The 26099-nt window shown below is 36.4% G+C and overlaps 1 protein-coding gene across 8 annotated transcripts in view; it reads left to right on the plus strand.

Annotated features, from left to right (window-relative positions):
- The first annotated feature begins 824 nt into the window (after positions 1-824).
- Positions 825-26099, plus strand: part of ZNF644 (zinc finger protein 644) — a 124879-nt gene continuing 99604 nt past the window's right edge. For 2 of the 8 annotated variants that reach the window (XR_013330705.1, XM_077746082.1), the window contains exons 1-3: positions 827-1079; positions 1715-2310; positions 5070-5114. The gene's annotated coding sequence lies outside the window, so the exon portion shown is untranslated. Of the gene's footprint in view, positions 1080-1714; positions 2311-5069; positions 5115-26099 lie in introns of all 8 variants that reach the window. The other 6 variants (XM_077746089.1, XM_077746087.1, XM_077746083.1 and 3 more) reach the window with 6 other exon arrangements.

The raw sequence follows: 26099 nt of genomic DNA on the forward strand, positions 1-26099 counted from the left end.
CTGATAGGTGCTAAGCTAATGAAAGCTTTTTGTCTTTATTTAAAGAAGAAAACAGATTAAGAAAATCTGAAACGTTTATTAAGACAGGACTAGTAGATTCCTCAGGAACTTTTGGTTCATGTCAAACGTGTTAGCAACTTCTTGTTTGCTCAGTGAAGCATGAGAATAGCAGCACATCAGTGTTTCTCGAAGTGTGGTGTGTGACACTCTGTCCTCAGACTCTTGCGGTGGACGCTTGTTAGAAAGGATGATTTCCAGAACTGTTTAGGGACCTACTGATTCTTTGAAGGGTTAACCAGTATCTCAAGCGCTTCTTATATAACCTTAATTTGGAGACTTCTGGCATAATGAGTAACGCAGGGAGAAAGTATCCTCCCCGCACTTGGAATTTCAAAGAGTCAAACTGGGCCAAACCCAGGGCACCTTTCAGGGCAGCCTGCTCCGCTAATTGAGTTGCCACATTTGATGCTTCGCCTGGCCATCAACCATCTCCCAACAACTGGTTCCTGTAAGATCCAAACCTTCCTCTGCCATTACAGTTGTGACTGGCAATCTTGAGTTCCTTTGCTCCTTTCATCAACAGTAGGAAAAGAAAAGGAATTTTGGCACTCTAGTGATTATGGAAATCAAATATGGGTCTGTTCCACCTTAAAGGGCCTAGGCTTGCCTCAGTGCTTGGGTCTTGCAGAGTTTGGGCACCACCATATTTGGAGCGTGCCTACTTTGGGGCGGGAACCTCCTTGAGAGTGATTAGGTCAGCGCTGGGGGAGGTGACCTTGTTTGGTTTCTGGCACCCGAGAACAGTGGTGCACTGTTTCTGCTGCCCCCGTTTGCTTAATTGGCCCAGGCGCTCCACGAGAGCAAAGCGGCCCTGGAGCTCCTCGCTGGCCGCCCCCGCGGCCCGCAGCTCGGTAGAGGCGGGAAAGCAGCGCGCCTGCGCCGTGGGAACCGGGGCCGGAGGCGAAAAGCGGGGAGCGGAGGGGGGCCGTTGGAGCCGAGTAGCGTACAGAGCGGCGTGTGACGCGGGGACGCCGCGCGCTCCCAACGTCGCCCCGGTTTGACGCACACGGCACCAAACTGTGAGTTTCAGGGGTTATTTGGTCGGATTCTCCGGGACTCGAGTGGGTTTCGGGCCTCTGGGCTGTGGCGGCGGCGGGATTNCCAGGGAGCTACGCCCTAGGCTGGGTCCCAACCATCCAAAAGGACGCGTTTTGCCGCACAGGCTAAGATGGCGGCGGCGGCCGAGGAGGCGGAGTTGGTGCTACACAAGGAGCCCGGGCCCCNTCCGCGACGGCGTCGGAGGATCCGGTAGCGGACACAAAGGGGCTGAGCTGGGCACTAGACTTGGGGGTTTTGTTTAGTCACATGAAGCCGAGCAGCCAGTGAGCAGTAGGGGGAAGGGGCCGAGATCAGGCGGCTTGGGGAGCCTGGCGGTCGCCATTGCAACGCACTGAGTAACGGGGCGGTCCGAGAGCAGTCACCAACCCCCTCTCCGGGGCTGCTCGGTTTGGGCCAGAAGCGCCAGCTCTGGCATTAACTGCTCACACCCCTCCCCTAACGTGGGACCAGGACCGCATAGCCCTCCCCTCCCCCTGTTCTGCAAGATCTTATGCCGCTAGGTGCCTGGGAGGTAACAGCAAGAGGTAAATCGCCCAAAGTGTTTGGGTTGCCAGGGGCTTGGTGGGTGTCCAGCTAAAGCTTTTTGCTTCTCCAGGTCTGATTCCCTGGCCTTTGTGTCCCTGGGAGCTTAATCTCTGCCAGAGGAAAGCAGGTGTGCTCCACTTCTCCCGTGAACCTGAAGATGAGTTGTCCCAGACCCTTCTCAGTGATTGGAAACTTAGGTGGTGGAGCTAAAGGTTTCTTGTTACGAGACTTCCACAGACGACTCTCGTGTTGGGATCCATCCATGGTTTAGCAGCAGTAGTGGAAAACTTTTCTTGAACTGCCTAAGTAATATTGACATAAACTTAGTTGTTATAAAACTTTTGTCTAGACGTCAAATTTTGTGTGGTCATTAAGAAGTACTCAACAAGGGGGTGAACGCATTGGGGGCCTAAATGATGGCCCTGTTTTGTATACAAGTCAATAATTACAACAGGAATACCAAAACACCATCTTTTCTTCTGGCCAGTTCTGACTAATGCCAGGCTTGTTGCATCTGGATGATAGATTAGATTTGCCTTAATAGTATATTGCCTCTCTGCAGTAGTTTAGTTACATTGCTTTGGTCCAAGAAGAAGGAGAGGATTTCAAAAAATAGACAATTCAAGTTACTCAAAGGAAACCTGCTGTTTGCCTTCAGTGTCATGTGTAAGTATCCAGGGAAGTTGATGGCAGTGATACTGCTTTGGTAGCTTTGGTGAGAAAAAATTAGTTTTTATGAGGAGGTTGTAATTTCGACATTTTAATAGGTGAAACATGAAGGCTTGACCACTGTTGATGCAGTGATACGCATATCGCTGTTAAAAAAAATCATGTAGTGTAAATTCTAGAATTTGTAATGTAAACTTACATCGCACTTACAGCCGCCTCTTTGTATATTGGTATTAACTAATGTTTGACGTACAGAATTTGGAAACAGCTAATGTTTTGGCCAGGTCACGTTAACAGAGTAAGTTATGTGATTGAAGGGTTAAACACAGTTAGATTGTTAACTTTAGATCTCTGTTCAAATTAAAATTTGAATTTTTTAATGTGACTTAAGACTTTCATTTTCCTTGCTTCTTTCAGATATGTATTTCCCCCCTTTTAACTTTTCATCTTCTAATAGAGAACAGTCTTATTGTCTTAACGAATAAGAGGTAGATACATTAGAAGATAGATACATTAACGGCAAAATGTATTAGTGAATCATGTGGTTTTAGAGTGGAAGGAATCTCAGGGAATAGCTAGCTTTACCCACTGTTTTATAGTATATTAAGGATCCAATATGATTAAGTTAGCACATAATGGAAAATTGTCTTTTCAGCTTCTACCTCACTGCTCTTTTCAGTGGTCACATTGCTGGGATGAGAAGGTGACTGTCCGCAACTAATGATTAAAATAAAATAGATGTGTGTTATAACACTATTATATTAATGATAGATGAGAAGGTGACTATCTGCAACTAATGTTTAAAATAAAACAGAAGTGTGTTATAACACTATTATATTAATGAGAACTTAACGTGATAAGTTAAAAACTTTTATTTACCATGAGATGGTGATACAGTTTTTAAAGTGATTTTCAGTGAAATAATTTCAGTACAAAATACAGGCATTTCAGATAATTTTGGAGCATTGTTGCTATTGAATTTTGAGGTTTTCAAAAAGCAGTCTTGACCCAGAAATTAAAAAAAAAACAAACAGCTTGATGAACTTCTTGGAAAATTTGAAGTAACTGCCATTACTACAAATTATTACATAAGAAATGAGATGCCGAAAACAATGATGCTAGTGCCTTCATTTTGTAATAGCTTTTTTGTTGGGTAAATGAATATGCCACTCACATTAGCCTTTGTTAAAAACAACTTTTTAAGATTTACTGTTATTACTACTGAGAAGTAGTAGATCTGTAAGATCTGTTAGGAAATTCAACAAGTAGCAGAATCATTTATGGTGGGATCCCACAGTTCTTTAACTTCCTTGGTTATCAAATACAACAAAACCTTTCATTGTATTGAGGTTTTAAAGCTTTTAGGGGTCATTTAGGGTACATTTATATCATTGATTTTTCTAGGAGTAAGCTATTTCTTAATTTTCAACACTGTGTTGAGTGGATTTAATTAACATTTTAGTTATGTGATAATTAGGAGTATTCTCAGATTATTAGTAATTACCAAGTGAGTCTCTTATCTGGAAACCTTAAATATTTTGCAGTTTTAATTTGTTATTTAAGTTACATGAGGGAGAGTTTGGGTGTGGTCGAACAGAGACTGTAATTGGGTAGCATGAGGAGAAAAAAGACTGAAGAACAGTCACTGCAAGTAGTGAGGATACCTGTAATTTAGAGAAATTGGTTGTCAGAAAAGATCCGGTTTATCCCAGGTATACTGTTAGTGGTAGGGTTACCTATTTAGAGACTTCTCAGGGTGTGAGTCCAAAGGAAAAGAATGGATCTTATTTTTGTAGGAATGCTTTTCTCATGATTGCTTTTCAGGCAGTCTTAAGGCAGTGGTTTGCCCTGAATTCAGAAATAGCTATGCTGAATTATCCAGTTCTAATTTTATAGCAATCTTTTTAAAATAGTGTCTTTAATTTAATTGAGAGCCATATACAATAAAACATGAGAATAAAGGATGGTTACTATGATATTTTGGATAGGTATTCAAATGAGTCTAATTTTTTATACTTATTAATCTGTATGAAGACTTTTATAGATGGAATCTGTAAATGTTTACAAACTTATGAGATACAGCAGTGATTAAAGCAGTTCTAGATGTATTGTCTTTTAATTCAGGTTTATTAGAAATAGTTGCTTTTACTATACAGACCATTTACATCATTGAATTTTCAGAAAATTGACAATAATCAATCTGATTCTAGCACTAGCTCACCCTGCTGGTTGACTGAAGTATTTCTATTCTTCTGTTAAAAACAAGTATAAAGATCACTTGAGACCTAGAAGGTAGAATAGCAAATTCAGTTCATGGTCTGTCTTCAGGAAGGTAGGGGTCTCCATGAAAAAGGTGTTCCTCACCTCTAGGGTCTTAGTTGCTCTACTGTTAAATTTTTTCTAAGCTCTACCAAATTTGAACTGTGGAGTCACTATTCTCTTTGAATTTAGGAGGAACTTTTCTTTAATTTTGGGGAGTTACCATGTTTCTGTCCTTTTACATTCAAGATAGCAGGTCCTTTGACAATTGAGAGATGTTAGCAAGAAAAAGAAAAAATCCTGTGGCATAGCTTTCCAGGAAGAGAAAAGCAAAAGCAGAGGATTTCAGGGGGAAGAAAAGAAGCATGCCGGGCCAGAAGCAGCAGTGCACACTTTTGGATGGAGGAAAGTGAGGCTGGATTATGATTAGCGTTTCTAAGATATTTCCTTTATACTCTCCCTCTACTAATTTTTGCTTTACCTCTTCTGTTTGCAAGCTGTAGCCTTGCCATTTCATTTGGGATTCTTGGAACTGTGATCTTGTAAGTAACTTTGTGAAAAGTATAGAGAAGTGGTTTTTTTCCATTGTAATTTAACTAACTGATTGTGGTACAGTTGAAGTTGGTTAGAGTGATAAATATGATTTTAGGTATTAAGCTTTTTATATGTATGTCATTCATTGAAGTTGAAAAGGTTTTAAAAGACTTTTTGTACAAAGTCCAGAAACTTAAATAAGTCAGGAGTCAAACGGATAATTAAAAATTTTTTAAATGTAATGAAGCATTAGGATGAAAGTAGTTTACAGTTTACAAAGCATATTTACCTGTATTCTATCCATTATTTATCTAACTCTTATAGAAGATGAACATTTTTATCCTTTCTTCCATGGTGTTTATCCTTTTATTCGGAAGCTGAATGCATATTTTTTCATCAGTTTTTTGAGGAGGATGTTAAATATAGCTAGTATTTTCAAAACATTTATTGGGAAGATAATGATTGCCAATTGTTAAATGGTTTGTGGAGGTGGATAAAAGCCTTGCCTGTTGCTTACTATTGATTTGCTGAGTATTACCCACATACACATACAGACAAATGTGTAAATATACATACAGGAATTCATAGTTTTATTTATAATTATATATGAATAAAGAGACAGGATGAGCTAAGGTTTAAAAGTGTAAGCTTTGACGTAAAACTGATGAGGTTAAAAACTAGCTTTGTGGGGGTACCTGACTGGCTCAGTCAGTAGGGCATGCACATATGAGTCTTAAGACACGATCTCAGGGTTGTGAGTTCAGGCCCACGCTGGGCATAGAGATTGCTTTAAAAACTCTAGCTTTGTGAACACCAGGCAAGAGGGTTTAACAATAATATTATAGAGGCTTAAGGTTTATATTACATAATTCATGTAAAGCCCTCAGCTTTCTGGTACACAATGGGTGCTGAGCCAATGTTAGCTTTTATAATAGTAGTAATAGTTATTACTCTTGTTTAATTTTTTTATAGTAACTTGAAATATTCACCTGCGAGTGATTTGGAAATAAATATTTTTGCTAGTGTTCCTTTTTTAGACCCATGTCTACAAAGGCAGGGTCATAAAGGAAGTTAGATGCAGGCATCAAAGTGTGCCTTCTCCAGTTCTAGCAGGAAAAGCTATTAATCGGGTTCGGTATTTCAGGAACACATTCCCTTTTAGTACTGTCAGCTGATGAATAAATGCACTTGGGAACGAGTGCATGTTAATGTGAAGTTGTTTCCCAACCAGTGTGTTGGTGTATCTTGGTTAAAACATCCTGAATTTCTTTACTGTCCTTTAAATTTTTGACCATTAGTAGTGAGAAGAGGGTGAGTGGCCATGTGTATTTGTATATAATAAGCATTTTAACCCCAACTAAGAAAGAATAGCTTCAACAGCAGCTAGATTGAGGACAGGCATGTTATCATTTCTTTGCTTAATCTGAGTCAGGGGAATTTCCTCACCCTCCCCATACTTCTCTTTGTTTTGTATTTGGGCTGGGATGGTCTTAAACGTCTATCTTTAATTTTTCTTCTACCACCTACACCCCCCCCCAACAGATTTTAAGCTTTTTTTAAAAAGCTAGTAAAAGTAATTTTAAGTTCATGTGGTGGAGGGGTGTGAGCATGAGAAGTTAAGAATTTCGGATATGCTTAAAAATATGTTCAGCTTGGAAAAGGAAGGGGAGAAAAGTCACCCATTTCATATCACCATTATATAATCATTGGTTTTAAAGGAAAAGGGGATGAAGGGTGCCTGGGTGCTTCACGGTGGGCATCTGACTTCGGCTCAGGTCATGATCTCGCTGTTTGTGGGTTTGAGCCCCACATTGGGCTTTCTGCTGTCAGCTCAGAGCCTGGAGCTTGCTTTGGGTTCTGTGCCTCCTCCTTTCTCTGCCCCTCCCCTACTCGCGCTATGTCTCTGTCTCTGTCTCTCTTTCAAAAATAAATAAACACACTAAAAAAATTTTTCTTTTAAAAAGGAAAGGGAGATGAGACCAATGTTAAGCATCTATTCTGTATTCCTTATAATAATGCTTGATGTATATATTCCTGTTTTATCTGCAAGGAAACAACTCAAACTCAGGTCACATAGATAGTAAATAGTACAGCAGCCAAGTTTGAATCTTAGGTATATCTTGATTCTGTAGATGAGATCTTTCTACTCTGCCTTCAACTCCTTTCTGTCTGTACTTTAGCCTAATTGTACAATTTGTAAGTTTTATTTCCTACTTATACAACATTATAAAAGCATTTTTCTGCCTCCTCGTATTTTAAGCAGTGTCTTACTGCCCACATTGTTTATTCATGCCACCATATAAAGGTTCTTTGTCTTGGCTGCTGGATATTGGTACAGTGATATTGGTCAAAGTGGAAGCTGCCTTTTTTCTTTACTGAGTTACCAAGAAGAAAAATAATGAAAGTTAATCAGAAGTAATACTCTCTGGGATTATAAACGCTATAGATTTAATAATACTATCTAGTGAGACATTTAACTCAAAAATTTTGCTTAGTTACTATTTGTAATTCCTAATGTAATAACCTGTAAAAGGGAAAATATTGAATTATTATGCTCTCATTAGGTGGATGACATAAATATTTAAAGATAAATTGTACAGGGCAGCACTGCTCAATAAGAATATGTTACCCTACAAATGTGATTTAAATTTGTCTATAGCTATGTTAAAAAATGAAAAGAGGGACACCTGGGTGTGGCTCAGTTGGTTACGTGTCCAGCTTGGGCTCAGGTCATGATCCCGTGGTATTTGAGTTTGGGCCTTGCGTCGGGCTCTATGCTGACATCTCAGAGCCTGGAGCCTGCTTCAGATTTTGTGTCTTCCTCTCTCTCTGTCCCTCCTATGCTCACATTCTGTGTCTCTCTTTCAGAAATAAATAAACATTAAAAAAGTTCTTTTAATGAAAAGAAATCGGTAAAATTAATTTTATTAATGTATTTAACCCAGTGTATTCAAAACATTATTTCAATAATTTGAGCTGTTTTACATTCATTTTTTTCATGCCAGGTCTTCAAAATCAGAAGTGTGTGTTCTGTAATTAAAAACATATCTCAATTCAGACTAGCCAGACTTCAAGTGCTTAATAGTGATGTGGCTTTTGTATTGGACAGTGCAGATACAGTTAGTAAGTCCCGTACGTGTATGGAGAAAGGTAAAGTGGAAATTGAAATGAGCCTTAAAGGATAGCTAAGAAAAGAATCTGCTGAAGAACAAATCTGTAAAGTGATGGGAATTAAAATGATATAATATGAAGTCAGATAATAAAGTGACTTGAATCCAGTTTAGGGAATTTGTTTTTTATGTAGGATGTGTATGTGTGAGATACTGTATGTTGGAGGATGCCTAATCATGTGTTGTACATGAGCATTAAATGAATATCAAATTAATATTTAAGTGAATTAATATGAGGCAGAACAAGAGGTACCTGGGTGACTCAGTTGGTTGAGCTTCTGACTTGATTTTGGCTCAAATCATGATCCTAGGGTCATGGGATCAAGCCCCCTCTTGGGCTGTATGCTGAGTGTGGAGCCTGCTTGGGATTCTTGGGATTCTCTCTCCCTCTCCCTCCCCCTCCCCTCTCTCTTTCTCCCTCTGCCCTTCTCCCCTGCTCATGTTCCTTCCCTCCCTCTCTCTCTGTCTCTCTGTCTGACTGAAATACACAGACCCTACACATATGCGTACACACACATGCACACATACACACACACATCCACATGAGGCAGAACAAGAAAAGTGCAGAATACTCACAAAGACTTGTAGATCTTCTAAGGGGAAAAATGTGCTTAGGGAACATTGATATTCTCTGATTAGCAGTATGATGGTGAGTGATCAAAAAGGAATTGAATTGAGAAAAGGATTTTAGATTTGACCATTATTTTTAAGTGTTTTATTTAGGTATAACTTACATACAGTGAAGTGCGCACATCGTATGACTACAACTCAGGGAAATTTTTCATGTAAGAATATACACACGACTTCTCAGATCAAGATAGGAAACACTTTCTGTACGGGAAAAGATGCCTATTAATTCCCCCTCGAGAAGTAACCACTATTTTGATCTCTGTCACCATAAATAAACTTAGCTTATATTTGAACTTGATTATGGCATATTTGTTCTCCTTTCCAAGGGTTGTGAGAGTTGATGGCTTGAATCTCTCTTTTATGTCCTTGTTTAGCATTATGTCATTTTGAAGATAATAAGATGATAGGTAGTTGGTACCATGGATCTACTGTTTTATTTTCCAGTGTGGTTTATACCGAGACCAGAGAGATGTTTCTTAGTCTTCATTAATATTGATTCTTCAGAAGATAGTTTTATGACTAGAAAGTTTGTTTAGAATGCAGAGATTTGAATTGCTTTTGCAGATAACCTAGTTATCTGGCTTGCTTTCATTACAGTATTCTCTAGGCATATAGCCAAGAAGTAGGTAGAGGAGGTCTTGGATTGCCTCCTAATATAGAGACCTCTTGGAACCGCTTTAATAGTAGATTCTAGGCATTATGTAAGTTAGCTTTCAGGCATTGCAGGCTACTTAATAAGGTACCTGAGTGTTTCTTATTGTGACTGTAGGGATAAGAGTAAATTGGTGTACTTCTGTTTACAGCTAAGTATGCATTCTTAACCTGAAATATTCTGATAAATTTATTTATGTGTAAAGAACCTAGAATGTTACCTTATGGACAGTTACACAAACATTTGAATGGTTAAAATTCATGAGAGACTCTTTACAAAATGAAAACTGAAGTGAAATTACTGATCATGATTTTTACTTCTAGTGCTTGAATCAATTTTATTTTTCAAATGGATTTAATGTTTACAACATTGTTTTTTATACGTACTGAGCGGTGGAAGTGCAACAATTGGTGTTTTGGGGAGAAAGATTTTTATTTCTGAAATTTGTATTTTATAAAGTTGAAAAAGTATCTAACAATGAAAATATGTATTTTTACATCCTAGTATGCCTAGTTTTGAAAAATAGATATATTTTGTAAATTGTACAGTGCATGAAAATACTTTATCATTAACATTTGGATTATGAATGCTTTTGAACTTATGAATGAAAATATTTATAAAAAGTTTTGGTTTTTTAAAATATGTAATAAGTTTTCTTAATATACTCTTGCCCTAAGAATTTTAATAGTTGTCTTGAAATAAAACCATATGTGTCAACTTTTCTTATGTAGGTTTTGCATTTGTGAAGTATAGAGGGCTAAAGCAAATTTGGTTAGATTAGACATTGAAAACGTGTGGTTATTATGTATAAAATATTAAGACCTTATATAATATCTTTTGGGCCAGATTTAGAAAACCACAAACAAAACAACTAGAATGTTATTAATTAACAGCCTTAAGAGCTGACTTCTCTGGGTAGAAAAAAATATATTTAAGGGTATGTTCTATGTTTTTGTGTTGTTGTGATGAAAATGAATGTTTTATTTGTATTTAGTTTTGGGAGATTGGATTTTTTTGTATGCAGAAAAACCTTATTTTTGTGGTTGTATGTTCTCCAACCTTTGCTTGTTTTCATTGGGGTAGTTATTCTACAGAATTCACTTAGTACCTACTAGGGTAAGAATACTAATTAATATATGGAGTCATGATCTAAGACACAATTTAAAGAGCACTTAATAATGAAGCATTTGAATTACTGAGTTGACAAAAATAAAATGAATGATATCTAGTAAGACTGGACTAATTAATCTTCTTAGCAAAAATATTTTTCTGATCTTGGTTTTGAAGAAGTGGTATGAAGATTGGTGGAAAGGGAAGGGAACATCAACTAGGGGGAAAGTCATGTTAAAAAAGCACAGAGATGGGAATTGTGGAATGTAAGTGTTTTCCTTACTCAAAATAGAGCATATTTTAAATGAATGTAATGAAGAATAAATTTGATAAAATGTGGCCTGAGCTGGAGGAATCTAAAGAAGTTTGGATTAGTATTTAGAAATAAGGGATTCTACTGAAGGCCACTAAACAGAAACAAATCAAGAAAAATAAAAAAAAGGTTAGCGGCCAGATATAACATGATTGGAGAAGAGATTGAACTGAAGAAGGCTAGTGAATCTTGGTGAGTGAGAGGGAGGGTATATTAAGAGTAAAGACAGGTAGTTTTAAAATCAAGCAAGTGAAATCTGTGGCTCCAGTCTGTTGTGCAAAGTTAAAATAATGGAACAGTTTTATTGTCTCGTTGAAAATAAATTTACTTAGATGCACAATTTGCAAATAAATTATTAACACTAATTGGAATACATTCACCTTGTTCTATAAAAAGTGTTTTAAAATAAATATTTCAAAACTTAAGAATAGCTGAGAACACATTGCTTTTGTAGAGGGAAAAAAATCCCTGTAGTCCCTCTGAGCAGTAGCATTTTTTGATATTTAAGATGTAAAATGTTTGTCTTTACTGGGGTTCAGGGTTCTTAAAATGAATGTATACTGTGTCTTATAGTAAGATTATTCTTAAATGAATTAGAAAAATATGAAAAAGTTAGAAGTAATATAATTAAAATTTTTTTATCTACCTCTTTTAGAACAGAATTTGGGAGTTAATAGAGTCTAGGAACTTATGGTAGTATGTTCGTCTTAGTTTAACAAGTTTACATTTTAACTGTTCTCACAGTTGATAAAAGCTTAATTTCAGTAAAGAAGTTCGTGAGATTTCTGGCAACATGATAAAATAGGCAAGTACATTTGACTGTCCAAGTTACCTTGTACATCAACTAAAGCAAAAGAGAATAAGCTGTCCCCTTTTGTCACTGGAAGTAGAGATTCATCTGTCATCTCTAAAAATTGGCATTTTGGCATAAAAAGTATAGGTGAGATAGGATGACAATAGAACTATTTACTTTTCTCTGATTATCCTGATGAACTATTGATAGGAGAATAGGAAGCTTACATGAAAGCTCTTCCCTGAACCTCTTAAATATTTTCCTGTTTCTACCCATTTGTGCCTGGATACTTCTTAGAAATAGACTCAGCTCCACCTTTATGCACTGCTTGTGTCTATGCAAGCTGAAAAGCAGTGAAAAATCATCACATACTTGAGGAGAGGCTGCAGTGTGAAAGGAGGCCAGATTGACTTCCGTATACATTGAACCTACTGAAAAGCTCATACAGAAAAGAGGTAGAGGAGATAGAGACAATTTGTGGCTAAGATGGAACCAAAAATCTTGTGCTGTAGCACTGAATGCCTTACTGGTGACACTGCCATTAAGAGTGGTAGAAATGGCATCCTAAGTAGATGTCCTTTAGTGTGATACTGCTTATCTAACTTCCTCCTGGTTCATCTTATTTTCCAAGATTTATTCACCAAACTCCCTGTCAAGTTTGATTAACTGATAACCTTCCAACAGCTTTTTCTTATTTAACAGGAATTGGTCCTCCTCACTTCCCGCCTTTGCAGATTGGATTAAAATTTTTTGTGTGTGGTTTTATGAGTTTTATCTAAGACATAGTAAGAAATCTAAATCATTAAAAATAAAGGAATGGCGGGGCACCTGGGTGGCTCAGTTGGTTAAGCGTTCAACTCTGGATTTTGGCTCAGATCATGGTCTCACAGTTCATGAGTCTGAGCCCCACATCAGGCTCTGCGCTAACAGTGTGGAGCCTGCTTGGAATTCTCTCTGTCTCCCTTCCTCTTCTGCTACCCGTTCCTGGCTTGCATGCTTAAGTGTACACATGCTCTCTCTGAAAACAAATAAACTTAAAAAAAAATAAAGGAATGGCAAAATTTCTAAAACAAGTTCATCAATATCAAGCAAAGGATAAAACCTTTTCTAGAGTAAAATGGGTAAAAAAAATTTTTTAATTGATAAAAAGTTAGAACTTTATCAGCTTGAAATTTTGTATGATAAATAGCACCGAAACATGAAGTAGAGTAAGTAGTGTTTCTTTAGAGAAATTAGTAACACCAGTCTTTTAATTTAAGAGTTTAATTTGCCTCTCAAATTAATAGAATATATTATCAACAAAATTAAGGCTATTAAGATTTGAATAGCAATATGTGTTATTTAAAGATGTATGTCAACCTTTGTTCCAAATGGAGAATGGACATTCTTTTCAAATTCCTGTGAATTTTTAAAAAAAATATGTGTCTTGGGTTTTGAAGAGAATTTGAATTTCTGAATAAGAGGAATGGTGTAGGCCAGTATTTTTTTTTTTTGACTAAACAATAAAACTAGACATTAAAGCCAAAAGGTGGTAACTACTTGGATGATGAAAACTGTCCTATTGCTATTTAAACTTCAATTTCATACTATTTAGAAATAACACTATTTAGAACAACAGTGAGTATGTGACATGAAACAACAGATGAGATTAATATTCATTTAAACAGGATGGCTTAAAAAGCTTTCATTTACTTTGCTATCCCTACTAGAATTGTAAGTTTTTGTTTGTTTGTTTGTTTAAAGGCATAGGGCGTCAAGGACAAAGAAAACTGAAAAGTTGATTACAGAAAACTTTGGAGGCTAAAAAGCAACAAGTAGTAACTAATTCTGTACATCTGAGAAAACTAATTAGAAAATTAGTTGGGGAAGGCCTAGAATTGGTGGTGTAGATCCTGGGGTTCTTCGGAAATTGGTAGCTTCAGGTAGTTTTGGAAGGCAGCTATGCTCCATCACTATACCACCAACGCTGCTCAGCTTCAGGTACTGTTGAAAAGAATTGTCCAAAAGCCTGTAAAAACAAATAAACAACACTCATGGTATGAGGAGAGGGTTTCTTACCCTCAAGTTTCTTCTCTGACATTCAAGTGGAGGATCTCTGTACTGGAGAACTCTACACACAGCTTGGGTTAAGGGTGTCATACTAAACAGAACTGAGTAGAAATCTACAACCAGGAATCCTCCTCAGCCTGTTTTTCTCTACTAGTTCTGAGTATACTGGGTGTCAGGCTCATAACCCCAAATGTGAGATTGGAAGATTAATCCTGTTAGCAAAGATTAATCCTGATAGCAAACTAATGATCACGAAAAAAGACCAACAGATAATAATAGATGTGGAATCACCCAGAGAAATGGCAGAGACTAGTCCACATCCTACAATGACACCTACCCATTAACACAATTTCTAGACAACCTTTAAATGTTTCATTTTAAAATGTGACATTAAGGATCATTTGAAGATAACCTCAACATGAAAGAGAAACAGTTCAAGAAGAAAAAAAGTTACTGAAGTATGTTTGGAAGTAAGATATTGTGTCTTTGAAGCAAGAAAGGATGCTTGCTATAAAAAGACAGTCCTCAGAAAACAAAAGTTCTTAGACATTTAGAATATGAAATAATAGAAGGATTGGAAGTACAGAATAGGACATAATAGAAAAGCTAGAAATTTAGAATATTAAATTCTTAGTAGAAGGTTGGAAGATAAAGTTGAGGAAATCTTCCAGAAAGCAGGACAAAAAGAGGTGTAAAGTAGAAGATAAGAAAATTAGAGGATCACACTTGGTGAATTCAACATGAGAAAGATGAGAATTACAGAATGGGAAAAAAATGTGTGTAGGAAATTAATAATTGAACAAAAAACCTTGGGTTTTCACACTGAAAGGAATCACAGAATGTTCCGCATAGTGACTAGTCGGGGAAGAACCCACATCAGAGTAGAGCATGGTGAAGTTTCAGACATTAGAAATAAAAGAAAGATCCTAAGAGCTTTACCATTTGTAGCATCTAAAAGGAATTAGAAATCAGTAACAATGGAAGGTAACTGTTAATGGAATAATGCCTTGAAAATAGTTGAAGGTATTTCCAAACTACTAATTCTATACCTTGCCAAACTGTCGAGTGTGGGAGTAGGCTAAAATTATGAAACATAAGAGGTTGTTGGAATATTTACTTTCACTTCACTGTATCTGAGGAAGTTACTAGAGGACATGGGCTTTATCAAAATGATGAGATAAATCAAAAAAAGAGGGATTATCCAGGAAATAGGATCTAGTACAGGAAATAAGAGAATATATACCTAAAATGATGGTGAAGGAGATCCAAGGAGGAGACCTGTGCAGCCGGTCTGAAGAGTTGGATCAGTTTAGATTGGGACAAGAAGAAAAGGGAATCTAGATGGTATGTCTTTAGAAATGTGTGTGCATGTGCACACAAAATAGAGGGGATTTTTGTGATTTTATTCAAAAGGGACATTTATCTGTAGTTTTCTTTTCCTGTGATGTCTTGGTTTTGGTATGAAGGTAATAATGGCTTCATAAAATGAATTAGGAAATATTCCTTCCTTTTCTTTTTTGAGGAAGAGTTTGTGGAAGATTGGTGTCAATTCTTTATAAACATTTGGTTTAAAGGTAGATTGCACCAGAGAATCCATCTAATCCTGGTTTGCTTTTGGTAAGTTTTTTCATTATTTACTCTCTTTAACTTGTTATAAGTATATTTAGATTTTCTGCCTCTTCTTGAATCCGTATCAGTAGTCGTTTTCCCTCGAAATTTGTCCATTTTATCCAGGTTATTTAATTTGTTGCTATACAGTTGTTCCTAGTGTTCCCATATAATCCTTTTTATTTCTTATTATAACGCCAGTAGTAATGATCCCTTTATCATTCTTGATTATAATAATTTGTCTTTTTTAAATTCTTGGCCTGCTTAGCTGAAGGCTTATAAATTTCGTTGATATTTTCAAAGAACCAACTTTTGGTTTCATTGACTGCTCTGTATTATTTTTCTGTTCTCTGTTTCATTTATTTATGCTGTAATCTTTATTATTTTCTTCATCTGGCTGGGGTTTAGTTTGCTCTTTTTCAAATATTTTTTAAGGTCAAAGTTTAGGTTTTCAAATTGAAATCTTTTTAAATGTAGGCATATACAGCTAGCTATAAATTTATACCCTTTAAACACTGCTTTCACTTCCTCATTTAAATTTTGGTGTGTTGTGCTTTTGCTTTAATCTTAACATATTTTATAATTTTCCTGTGTGATTTCTTTGGCTTCTTGGTTTTTAGGGGTTTGTTGCTTAATTTCCACGTATTAATTTCCCAAATTTCCTTCTGTAACTACTTTCTAGTTTCATTCCCTAGTGTTTGGAGAACATACTTTGTATTATTTTATTCTTTTAAAATTCTTGAGACTTGTATGTTCCATGTACACGTGAGAAGAAAGTGCTCTGCTGTTTTGAGTGGAGAGTTTTGTAGATACCTGTTAAGTCTAGTTATAGTGTTAAAGCCTTCTGTTTCCTTGTGTTGTTTTTGTTTTTGTTTTGTTTTGCTTTGTTTTTTATTTGGTCTGGTTGTATCCATTATTGGAAGTGAGTTAAATAAGTCTCCCAACTATTTTTATTTTTGTCTGTTTATTTTTCTTTTCAGTTTATGTTTCTGTTTCATATATTTGAGTTGTTATTCTTAGGAGTATATATGTTTATGCTGATCTGTAATTTTTGATGAATTGATTCTTTTGTCTTTGTAAAATGTCCTTCTTTGTCTCTATTAACATTTTTTTTCTTAATGTCTATTTTGTCTGATACGAGTACAGTCATACTCGTGCCTGGGTGGCTCAGTCAGTTGAATGTCCAACTCTTGATTTTGGCTCAGGTCATGGTCCCAAGGTCATGGGATTGAGCCTTGTGTCGGGCTCTGCCCAAAGCATGGAGCTTGCTTAAGAGTCTACCTCCTTCTCTTCTCTTTCTCTCTCTCTAAAACAAAGAAACAAACAAACAAACAAACAGTAATAATAATAAACAGTATAGCCATTCCAGCTCTCTTGGTTACAGATTGCTTGGCATATCTTTTTATATCCTTTTACTTTTGGTTCATTTGACTCAAAAGTGTCTTTGAACCTATGGTGTATCTCTTTTAGATAACATATAATTGGGTTGTCTTTTTTTTTTTTTACCCATTCTGTCAGTCATGGCTTTTTGATTGGAATGCCTGGTTAATTTGCATTTTATGTAGTTACTGATGAGGGAGGATTTATGTCCACTATTTTGTTGTATGTTTTGTGTTTGTCTTATATGTTTTTTTCTGTTGTTCCTTTTTTCTTCTACTGTTGCCTTCCTTTGTTCTAAATAGATTATTTTGTAGTACCGTTTAAATCCCTTGTTGGTTTTTTCTATGTATTTTTTTATTGTGGTTGTCCTGGGAATTGCAATTAATAAATGTATTTCAATCTAGTTCAGATTAGTAGCAACTTGATTTCAATAATATACAAAAATTTTTCTCCTGTTTATCTCTATTCTTTCTTTGTGCTATTCTCATGCAAATTGTGTCTCTATATGTCTTTTAAATCGGAAGGAAAAAGTTGTAAAATTAAGTTATATTTAATTTTCTATAGTTATATTTTATATATTTTATATGTATTTTACATCATATCTTTAATATTTACTTATCTAATTACCTTTACTGTGCTCATTATTCTTCAGGTGGATTCAAGTTACTGTCTGTTGTCCTTTTATTTCAGCCTCAGGACTCCTTTCAGTATTTCTTGTATAGTAGGTCTGCTGGCAACCAGTTCTGTCAGTTCTTATTTATCTGTGAATGTCTTAATTTCACATTCATTTTTGTAAGGTAGTTAAAGGATTTTTGGTTGATAGTATTATTTTTTCAGTACTTGGAATATGTCTTCCCTTTGCCTTCTGGCTTCCATGGTTTCTGATGAGAAATTGTTAATTTAATGGAGGATCTCTTATATGTGACAAGTCACTTATCTCTTGACTTTTTTCAGGATTCTCAGTTTTTTGAGTTTATTTATAGTAGTTCATTGAGATTTTTTGGGTGTTAGATTAATATTTTTCATTAAATTTAGGGGAATTTTCAACCATTTATTTAGATTTTTTTTAATGTTTATTTTGATAGAGAGAGAGAGATAGTGAGCAGGGGAGGAGCCGAGAGAGAGAGAGAGAGAGAGAGAGAGAATGCCAAGCAGGCTCTGCACTGTTAGCACTGAGCCTGAAGTGGGCTTGAACCCACAAACTGCAAGATCATGACCTGAGCTGAAATGAAGAGTCGGATGCTTAACCAACTGAGCCACCACCCAAGCACCCTCAGATATTGTTTCTGCCCTTTTCCCTCCTCTCTCTCTCTCTCTCTCTCTCTCTCTTTTTCTCTGTCTCTCTCACTCTCTGGGACTCCCATTATGTGTATGTTGATATGCTTAATGGTGTCTTTCAGGCATCTTAGACTCCTTTTTTTTTTTAATCTTTGTTTTTCTTTCTGTTTCACTAGACTGAAAATGTCTAGTGAATTTTTAATTTTACTAAAATTTTTTACATTTCAACTCCAGAATTTCTTTTTTATTCTTTTTCATGATTTATATCTATTTATATTTTCTATTTGTGGGACATCCATCTCATAAATTTCCCTTAGTTTGTCAGACATAGATTTCCTTTAATTCTTTGAACATGTTTAAAGTAAGTGATTTGTGAACATGGTTGTTAAGTCTGATGTCTTTGTTTCCTTGGACAGTTTCTATTGACTGCCTTTGTTTGTTTTCCCATGCATATGAACCATTCTTTCTTTTTTCTTAAGTCTTCTTTTTTTTTTTTAAAGTCTTACCTTTTTTGTTGAAAACTAAATTTTTAATAATGTGGCAGCTTTGATAATCAGATATTCTCCCCTCCCCAGTGTTTGTTGTTGTTACTATTTGTTGTTGTTTGCTTATTCTCAACTGATAAACAAAAATGAATTCTGTAAAATCTGTTTTCTTTAACATGAGTGACCACTGAAGTCTCAACTCTGTGAGCTTAGGGGTCAGCTAATAATTCGACAGAGATGTCCTTAAATTCCTGGAATCAGTGAGTCTTCCATTCTTTGTTGGGAAGGTCTGTGTATGTTGAGGCCTTCACCATTCAGAAGAGAATTTTATAATTCATGGTTATAAATTATAAAAATATATATAAGTTTATATATGAATATAATTTGTAATTTATAATTCTATAATTTAATTTTACTTTACTCTTCCCTTCCTGCTTNTTCAGGTTAGCCAGAGGTGAGTGCTTAGGGCTTTCTTAGTTCTTTCCTGAGCATGTGCACATTCCTGTGCTTACATATGACCATCTAGATTCTCAGGACTATTTTGGAACTTTACTGAGCACCCAGTTTTTCTTTTTTAAGCTCTTTTGGTTAGCCTTTTGTTTGTCTCCGGTGTGATCTATTGCCTTGGTCAGCTGCAATATGAAACAGTTGCCTCTGATTGTTTTTGACAAACTCTCTTGGGGAAAAGACTTTTTTAAAAAAATTTTTTAAATTTTTATTTATTTACTTTTTCGCATTGAGTGAGCTCTGAGGTCTAATTAAGATATCTTTGGGAGTGGTCTTCCAGGAAACCACCAGCAAGTCAAATGATGACAGTCCTCAGGGAATGTAGTAATAGAGGCGTTCCCACCTTCTTCTGCCCCCCTGATACAGCTGCCAGGCTGTTAGTTTTCACCAGATTTGTATACTGTTGACTTTCAAAGCTACTATAGAGCTGGAGTGCGAGGATGAGAATAGAGCAAAATAAAATGCCACCACGTTTGCTGGTCTTAATAAAATATAACTATCTTACTTCAATAAATTCTCCCCAAATTGCTGTAAGCTTTTGGTTAATTTCTAGCTTGGAAAATGTTGACTCTTTATTTTTGCCACTGTTCTTGTTGGTTTAATGGGGATGATGCTTTTCAAATGTCCTTATTTTGAAATTTTTCTTACGTCTTACTGTTGAGTTTTGAGAGTTCTGTATTCTGTTTTAGATGGTAGTCTTTGTTATGTTTGCAGATACTTTCTCCAACTCTGTCACTTTTTAATCCTATTAACCGGGATCTTACGAAGAGTAAAAGATTTTTGTTTTGTTGAAGTCCAGTTTATCACATTTTTTCTTTTGTGGATCATGCTTTTGGTATTATTTCTAAGAACTCTTTTTCTAGGTCTAGATCCTGATGATTGTGTTTCTGTCTTCTACAGGATTAATAGTTTTACATTTTATGTTTAAGTCTATAATCCATTTTGAGTTAATATTGGTATAGAGTGTGAGGTTTCAGTTGGTATCCTCTTTTTTCTTCTTTCTGTATATTCAGTTGCTCCTGCACCAACTGTTGAAATAGCCTTTTTTCTCCATTGAATTGCTTTTATACTTTTGTGAAAAATTCAGCTAACCTCCCTCACATAGGCCTTTGAGGAGGTTTTAGAAAATATAAAAGGAATACAAGAGAATTAATTCATTTTCTCACATAGGAGGTATTCGGATCCAAAGTGAAAAATCCACATACAAGTATAACTATATTGTTTAGGCATCAGGAGTAGGGGAGGGATGGTTAGAGAAAGGATGGTGGGTAGTGCTGGTTTTCATAACAAGCTTTAAAATATATATTTGTATGATTTTAATTAAAATAAAAACAAATACTCAAAGATAATGCCAAAGCTTTACTTAGGGGAAAATTCAAAGCTTTAAATTCTATCTTTTTAATATTGAAATGTTTTTAATGTGGAAAAAAATACTCAGGATAAGGCATGGTAAAAAATGTACAACTTTAGGTTTCAGAAGTGCATACCTACTTTATCAACTCCTAATCAAGAATTAGCACATTGCCACTTCCTCCACTTTGTTTCCTGTAAATGAAATCGACATAAATGGATCTTGGCTTTTTCAGCATTGTTTGTGAGAGTCATTTATATTTTTGCATGTAAGTAGTTCATTGAATTTCATTGCTGTACAAGCATACCTCATTTTATGACACTTTGCTTTGTTGAGCTTTGCAACTAGTGCATGTTTTACAAATTCAGGCTTGTGGCAACCCTGTCTATAGCACATCTGTCAGTGCCAGTTTTCCAACAGCATTTGCTTACTTTGTTTTTGTGTCACATTCTGGTAATTCTTGCAACATTTCAAACATTTTATTGTTATATTCCTTATGATGATCTGTGCTCAGTTATTGTTGGTGTCACTACAGTAGTTGCTTTGGGGTGCCACAAACCACAGCCATGGCAAACTTTATAAATGTGTGTGTTCTGATTGCTCCACTGACTGGCTGGCTGTTCCCCTGTTTCTTTCCTTTTATTTGAGTCTTCCTATTCCCTGAGACACAACAATGTTGAAAATAAGCCAATTAATAGCCTTACAATGGCTTCTAAGTTTTTTCAGTGAAAGGAAGAGTTTCATGTTTCTTACTTTAACTCAGAACCTGGAAATGATTACGCTTGTAAGGAACGTATGTCAAAGGCTGATATAGGCCCAAAACTAGGCCTCTTGTACCAGTTAGTCAATGTGTGAATGCGAAGGAAAAGTTCTTGAAAGAAGTTAAAAATGCTACATCAGTGAACACATGAATAATAAGAAAGTGAAACAGCCTTATTGCTGACATGGTGAAAGTTTTAGTGGTTTGGATAGAAGATCAAATCAGCCACAACATTCCCTTAAGCCAAAACCTAATCCAGAGCAAGGTCCTCCAAGGGGTGACAGCTCAGGTATAGAGCATTTAATTGCAGAGCAAATCCCTCTCTTCCATTCTGGGAAGGCTGAGAGGTAAGAAGGCTGCAGAAAAACTTGGGAGCTGACAGATTTTGGTTTATGAGGTTTAAGGAAAGAAGCCCTCTTTAGAATGTAAAAGTGCAAGATGAAGCAGCAAGTGCTGATAGATAAGTTGCAGCAATTTATTCAGAAGATATCTAGGTAAGATAATTAATGAAGGTGGCTACACTAAACAACAGATTGTCATTATTGACAAAGTAGCCTTCTATTGAAAGAAGATGCTATCTAGGACTTTCATAGCTAGAGAGGAAAAGCCAATACTTGGCTTCAAAGTGTCCAAGAACTGGCTGACTCTTTTTGGGAGCTAATGTAGCTGGTGAAGCCAGTGCTTATTTACCATTCTAAAAATCCTAGGGCCCTTAAGAATTACACTAAATCTGCTCTGCCTGTGCTCTATAAATGGAATAACAATGCCTGGTTGACAGCACATCTTTTGATAACATGTTTCATTGACTGTTTCACCTCTTTTGAAAAAAAAGATTCCTTTGTAAATATTACTGCTCACTGACAACACACCTGGTCAAGAGCTCTGACAAAGATGTGCAGTGAGATGAATATTGTTTTCATGTTTGCTAACACAACATCCATTCTGCAGCCCATGGATCAAGGAGTAATTTCAAGTCTTCTAATTTAAGAAGTACATTTTGTAAGACTAGATGCCATAGTGATTCCAAAGATAGATCTGGACAAAGTAAATTGAAAACCTGGATTCGGGGCGCCGGGTACCTCACTTGGTTTAGCATCTGACTCTTGATTTCAACTCAGGTCATCATCCTGGTGTCATGGGCTTGGGCCCTGCATTGGACTCTGCACTTAGCTTGGAGCCTGCTTAAGGTTTTCTTTCTTAACCTCTGCACCGCTCCCCTGCTTGCATGCATACGGTCTCTTTCCTGTCTCTAAAATAAAATAAATAAAACCTGGATTCACCATTCTAGATGCCATTAAGAACATTCATAATTCATGAGAAGCGGTCAAAATAACCACATGGACAGGAATTTGGAAGAAGTTAAATTCAACCCTCATGGATGACCTGGAGAGAGGTTCATGACTTGAGTGGAGGAAGTAACATCAGGTGTGGTGGAAATAGCAAGAGAAAACTTGAAGTGGAGCCTGAAGATGTGATTGAATGGTTGCAGTCATGATAAAGCTTGAACAGATGAAGAGTTGCTTCATAGGGATGAGCAAAGAAAGTGCTTTTTAAAGATGGAATCCACTCCTGGTGAAGATGCTGTGAAGGTTGTTGAAATGACAGCAAAGTATTTACGTATTATATAAACTTAGTTGATAAAGCACTAGCAGGGTTTGAGAGGATTGGCTCCCAATTCTGGAAGACAGTTTTACCGTGGCTAAATTGTTTTCAAACAGCATCGCATACTACAGAGAAATAGTTCATGAAAAGAAGACTCAATTGACGTGGCTGACTTGCCTTATTTTATGAAATTGCCGCAGCCACCCCAACCTTCAGCAGCCACCACCCTAATCAGTTAGCAATCAACACTGAGGCAAGACCAGCAAAAAGATAATGACTCACTGATAATTCAGATAATGGTTAGCATTTTTTAGCAATAAAATATTTTAAATTAATATACATACTTTTTTTAGACATAATGCTATTGCACATTTAATATAACTACAGTATAGGGTATACATAACTTTTATATACCCTGGGAAACCAAAAAAATCATTTGACTCACTTTATTACGATTTTGCTTTATTGCGATAGTCTGGAACTGAACCCATGCAGCCTCTAAGGTATGCCTGTATAGTACAGTACATTATATGAATATCCCACAGTTTATCCATTCTGTGGCGATTTGGATTTTTTCTACTTTTTAGGCTTTTATGTATAATAGTGTGTATTTCCTTGTGCATGTCTCCTTGTGTACCCATGCATAATTCATATTGAGTAAGTATCCAGGAGTTTAATAGCTTGGTTTTAGGGTGTACCTCTATTTCACTTCAGAAGATAGTAAAAACTTTTTTCCCCCAAAGTGTTTTGTAACCATTTACAATCTCATCAACACTTTTGCATTTCATTTCCACCGACATTTTATATTTTTAATCTTTAACTTTAGTAATTTTATAGAGTGTATAGTGGTTTTATTTCCCATTTCCCAGTTTCCAAATGTATCTATTGACTCCCCTTTTTTTCCTGCGTATGGATCACAATCTCCTATTTCTTTGTGTATGATATATTTTGCTTGAAAACGGGGCATCGTATGAACATGTTTTAGTGACTCTAGTTTCTGTTAATGTTTTCCTGAGATTTGTTGGATGAGGTTTATAGTCTGATTTTGACGCTTGCCCTGTGGTTTTCTTGCTTCTAGGGGTTCCACTAATTTCCACCTGTTCTCCTGGGCTATAGTTCTGTCCCCTGGCACTTCAGCCTTGAAAGACTTCACCTTCTTGTTGCCCAAACTATGCACACTTGAGAAATGCACTCTGTTGAAAAAGCATCAGTAGTACAGCTCTGTTTTTCAAGTGTAAAAATACTGGCCTTTGCCAACTTTTTCCCCTTGACCCCTGCAGTTGTTCTCTGTGCATACTTGGTTTACCAGTCATCCAGTGATTTGGGCAAAGTTTATGCTGATAATTTTGTTTCATTGCTTCTCTGGTTCTCCAGCTGCCATGCTCTCTCACTTAAATTTCCATTTATATTTTCAACTGCTCTCCAGGCCTAAAATTTGATAATTCTGTAATGTCTTTTTCCAGAGATAATTTTTGTTTGTGCCTCACGTGGGATCTCCGGCAGCCTGGGATTACTCTATTCAAATTTTAGGGATTGAATTTGGTTTTTTGTTTGTTTTTGTTTTAATTTGCTCACCTAAATGTCTTTAGGTGGGGCTGTAGTACGTGCAAGGACTTTTTTACTTGTGGCTCACTAGAGTTTAGTCCTTTGGAGTCTCAGTTCAGAAAGCAGGCAATATTCAGTATGGTTCCCACCATTTCTGAATCTTGTATTCCCCTTTTGGTCTCCTTAGCTCAATTACAACGTCAGAAATTATGATCAATTTCTCAGCTGCCTCACCTGTATTGGCAAAAACCCTGAAGGCAACAAAGCATGCTTGGATGCTGGGTTTGTATCTGTAGGTTTCTGTCCCATCTTGGGTCTTGGCCAGGTCATTCTTTACTGTTGTCTTACCTTTTTAGTGCCTTCAACTTGATAGTTTTTTAAAAATTTTGTTCAGTTTCTCTAGTAGGTTTCAGTAGCAGGATTGATAAGTTATTTACTATTCTGCTATTACTACAATTATTTCAGGCATGTTTTTATTGATGGGTGCATATGATGTCATTATGATAATGTTTATAGCCTTTTGCTTGGGTTTTTTCTATGGTGGCTTGATTTCCTAAGTATGTTGTGAGGTAGCAGAGATGGCTGCTGGCTGCTCTGACATACATAATTCTCATGGCTGTTGTTTCCACTGAAGAGAGTACCTTTCCTAGTACTTGGAAACATTCTGGGAAGGAGTCCCAATTTCCCATACTGGCCTACCTTCTCATCTGTGAACAGATTGCTGTGGCTGCCTGAGAAATTCTCATCAGCCTGGATGCCACTTGTTCATTCCTCAGTCCAGGAGCCCGTGGTGCCACTGTTAACCGTTGAGTTAAGAGTGTTTTATTAATGGGCAATCAGGGTGCCATTAACATAAATAGGAAAAAGGATGTTAGGTAAGATGGCAGATCTCTCTATAATACCTCTAACAGATCATTTTGGAGTACCCTGAAAAATTTCATTATATGGTTGTATCTAGTGAAGCTGTCTAGCAACAGAATTTCACAAAAAATAATTGGTAACGTTACTTGTAAAAATTATTTTGCTCAGTTTATATGTATCTTGAAATTGGCCAACAATTTGGCCAACAATTGGCTCACAAGATGTTTTGTAGAGTTACTGCTAATAAAAGAGCAATAACAATTGCCTTCAAAATTTGATATCAGTTGTTAATCTGAAATACTGGTTAAGAAAAATAAAAAAAATAAAATAACTCTTCTAGGGATAAGAATAATTTGGTTTCTTTAGGATTGAGTTGTATCAGTTTGCTATCACTGTATAACAAACTACAGTAAAACCTTGGTTTGCGAGCATAATTTGTTTTGGAAATGCTTATAATCTAAAGCACTTGTTTAGCAAATCAAATTCAAGAACCATTGGCTCAGTTGTGATCATGTGACATAGCAGGTGTCACCTGCTACTCCTATAGCAAGACATCGTTCATTTATCAAAATTTATGAGAAATGTTTGCTGGTCTTGCAGAACACTCACAGACCAAATTATTCACAATTCAGGGTTTTACTTGTACTATAAAATTTGGTGGTTTAAGACAAACATTTATTGTTAAAACAAGTCTGTAAGTCAGGTAGGCAGTATTTCTTGGCTGGACTCATTTATGATTCTTCATCCAGCAGCAGGTCAGGAAGGTGGCTTTGGTCCTCTTGGCTGGATTGTCTAGGATGGCCTGTGGTGGGACATTTGGGCTGTCCTGTTATCCTCCAGCAGATTAGAGTTGTCTTGTTCTCATGGTGGTGGCAGGATTCTAAGCAGAACCATGCAAG

Source organism: Crocuta crocuta, unplaced genomic scaffold (assembly GCF_008692635.1).
Source record: "Crocuta crocuta isolate KB4526 unplaced genomic scaffold, BGI_CrCroc_1.0 scaffold48, whole genome shotgun sequence".
Lineage (NCBI taxonomy): Eukaryota > Metazoa > Chordata > Mammalia > Carnivora > Hyaenidae > Crocuta > Crocuta crocuta.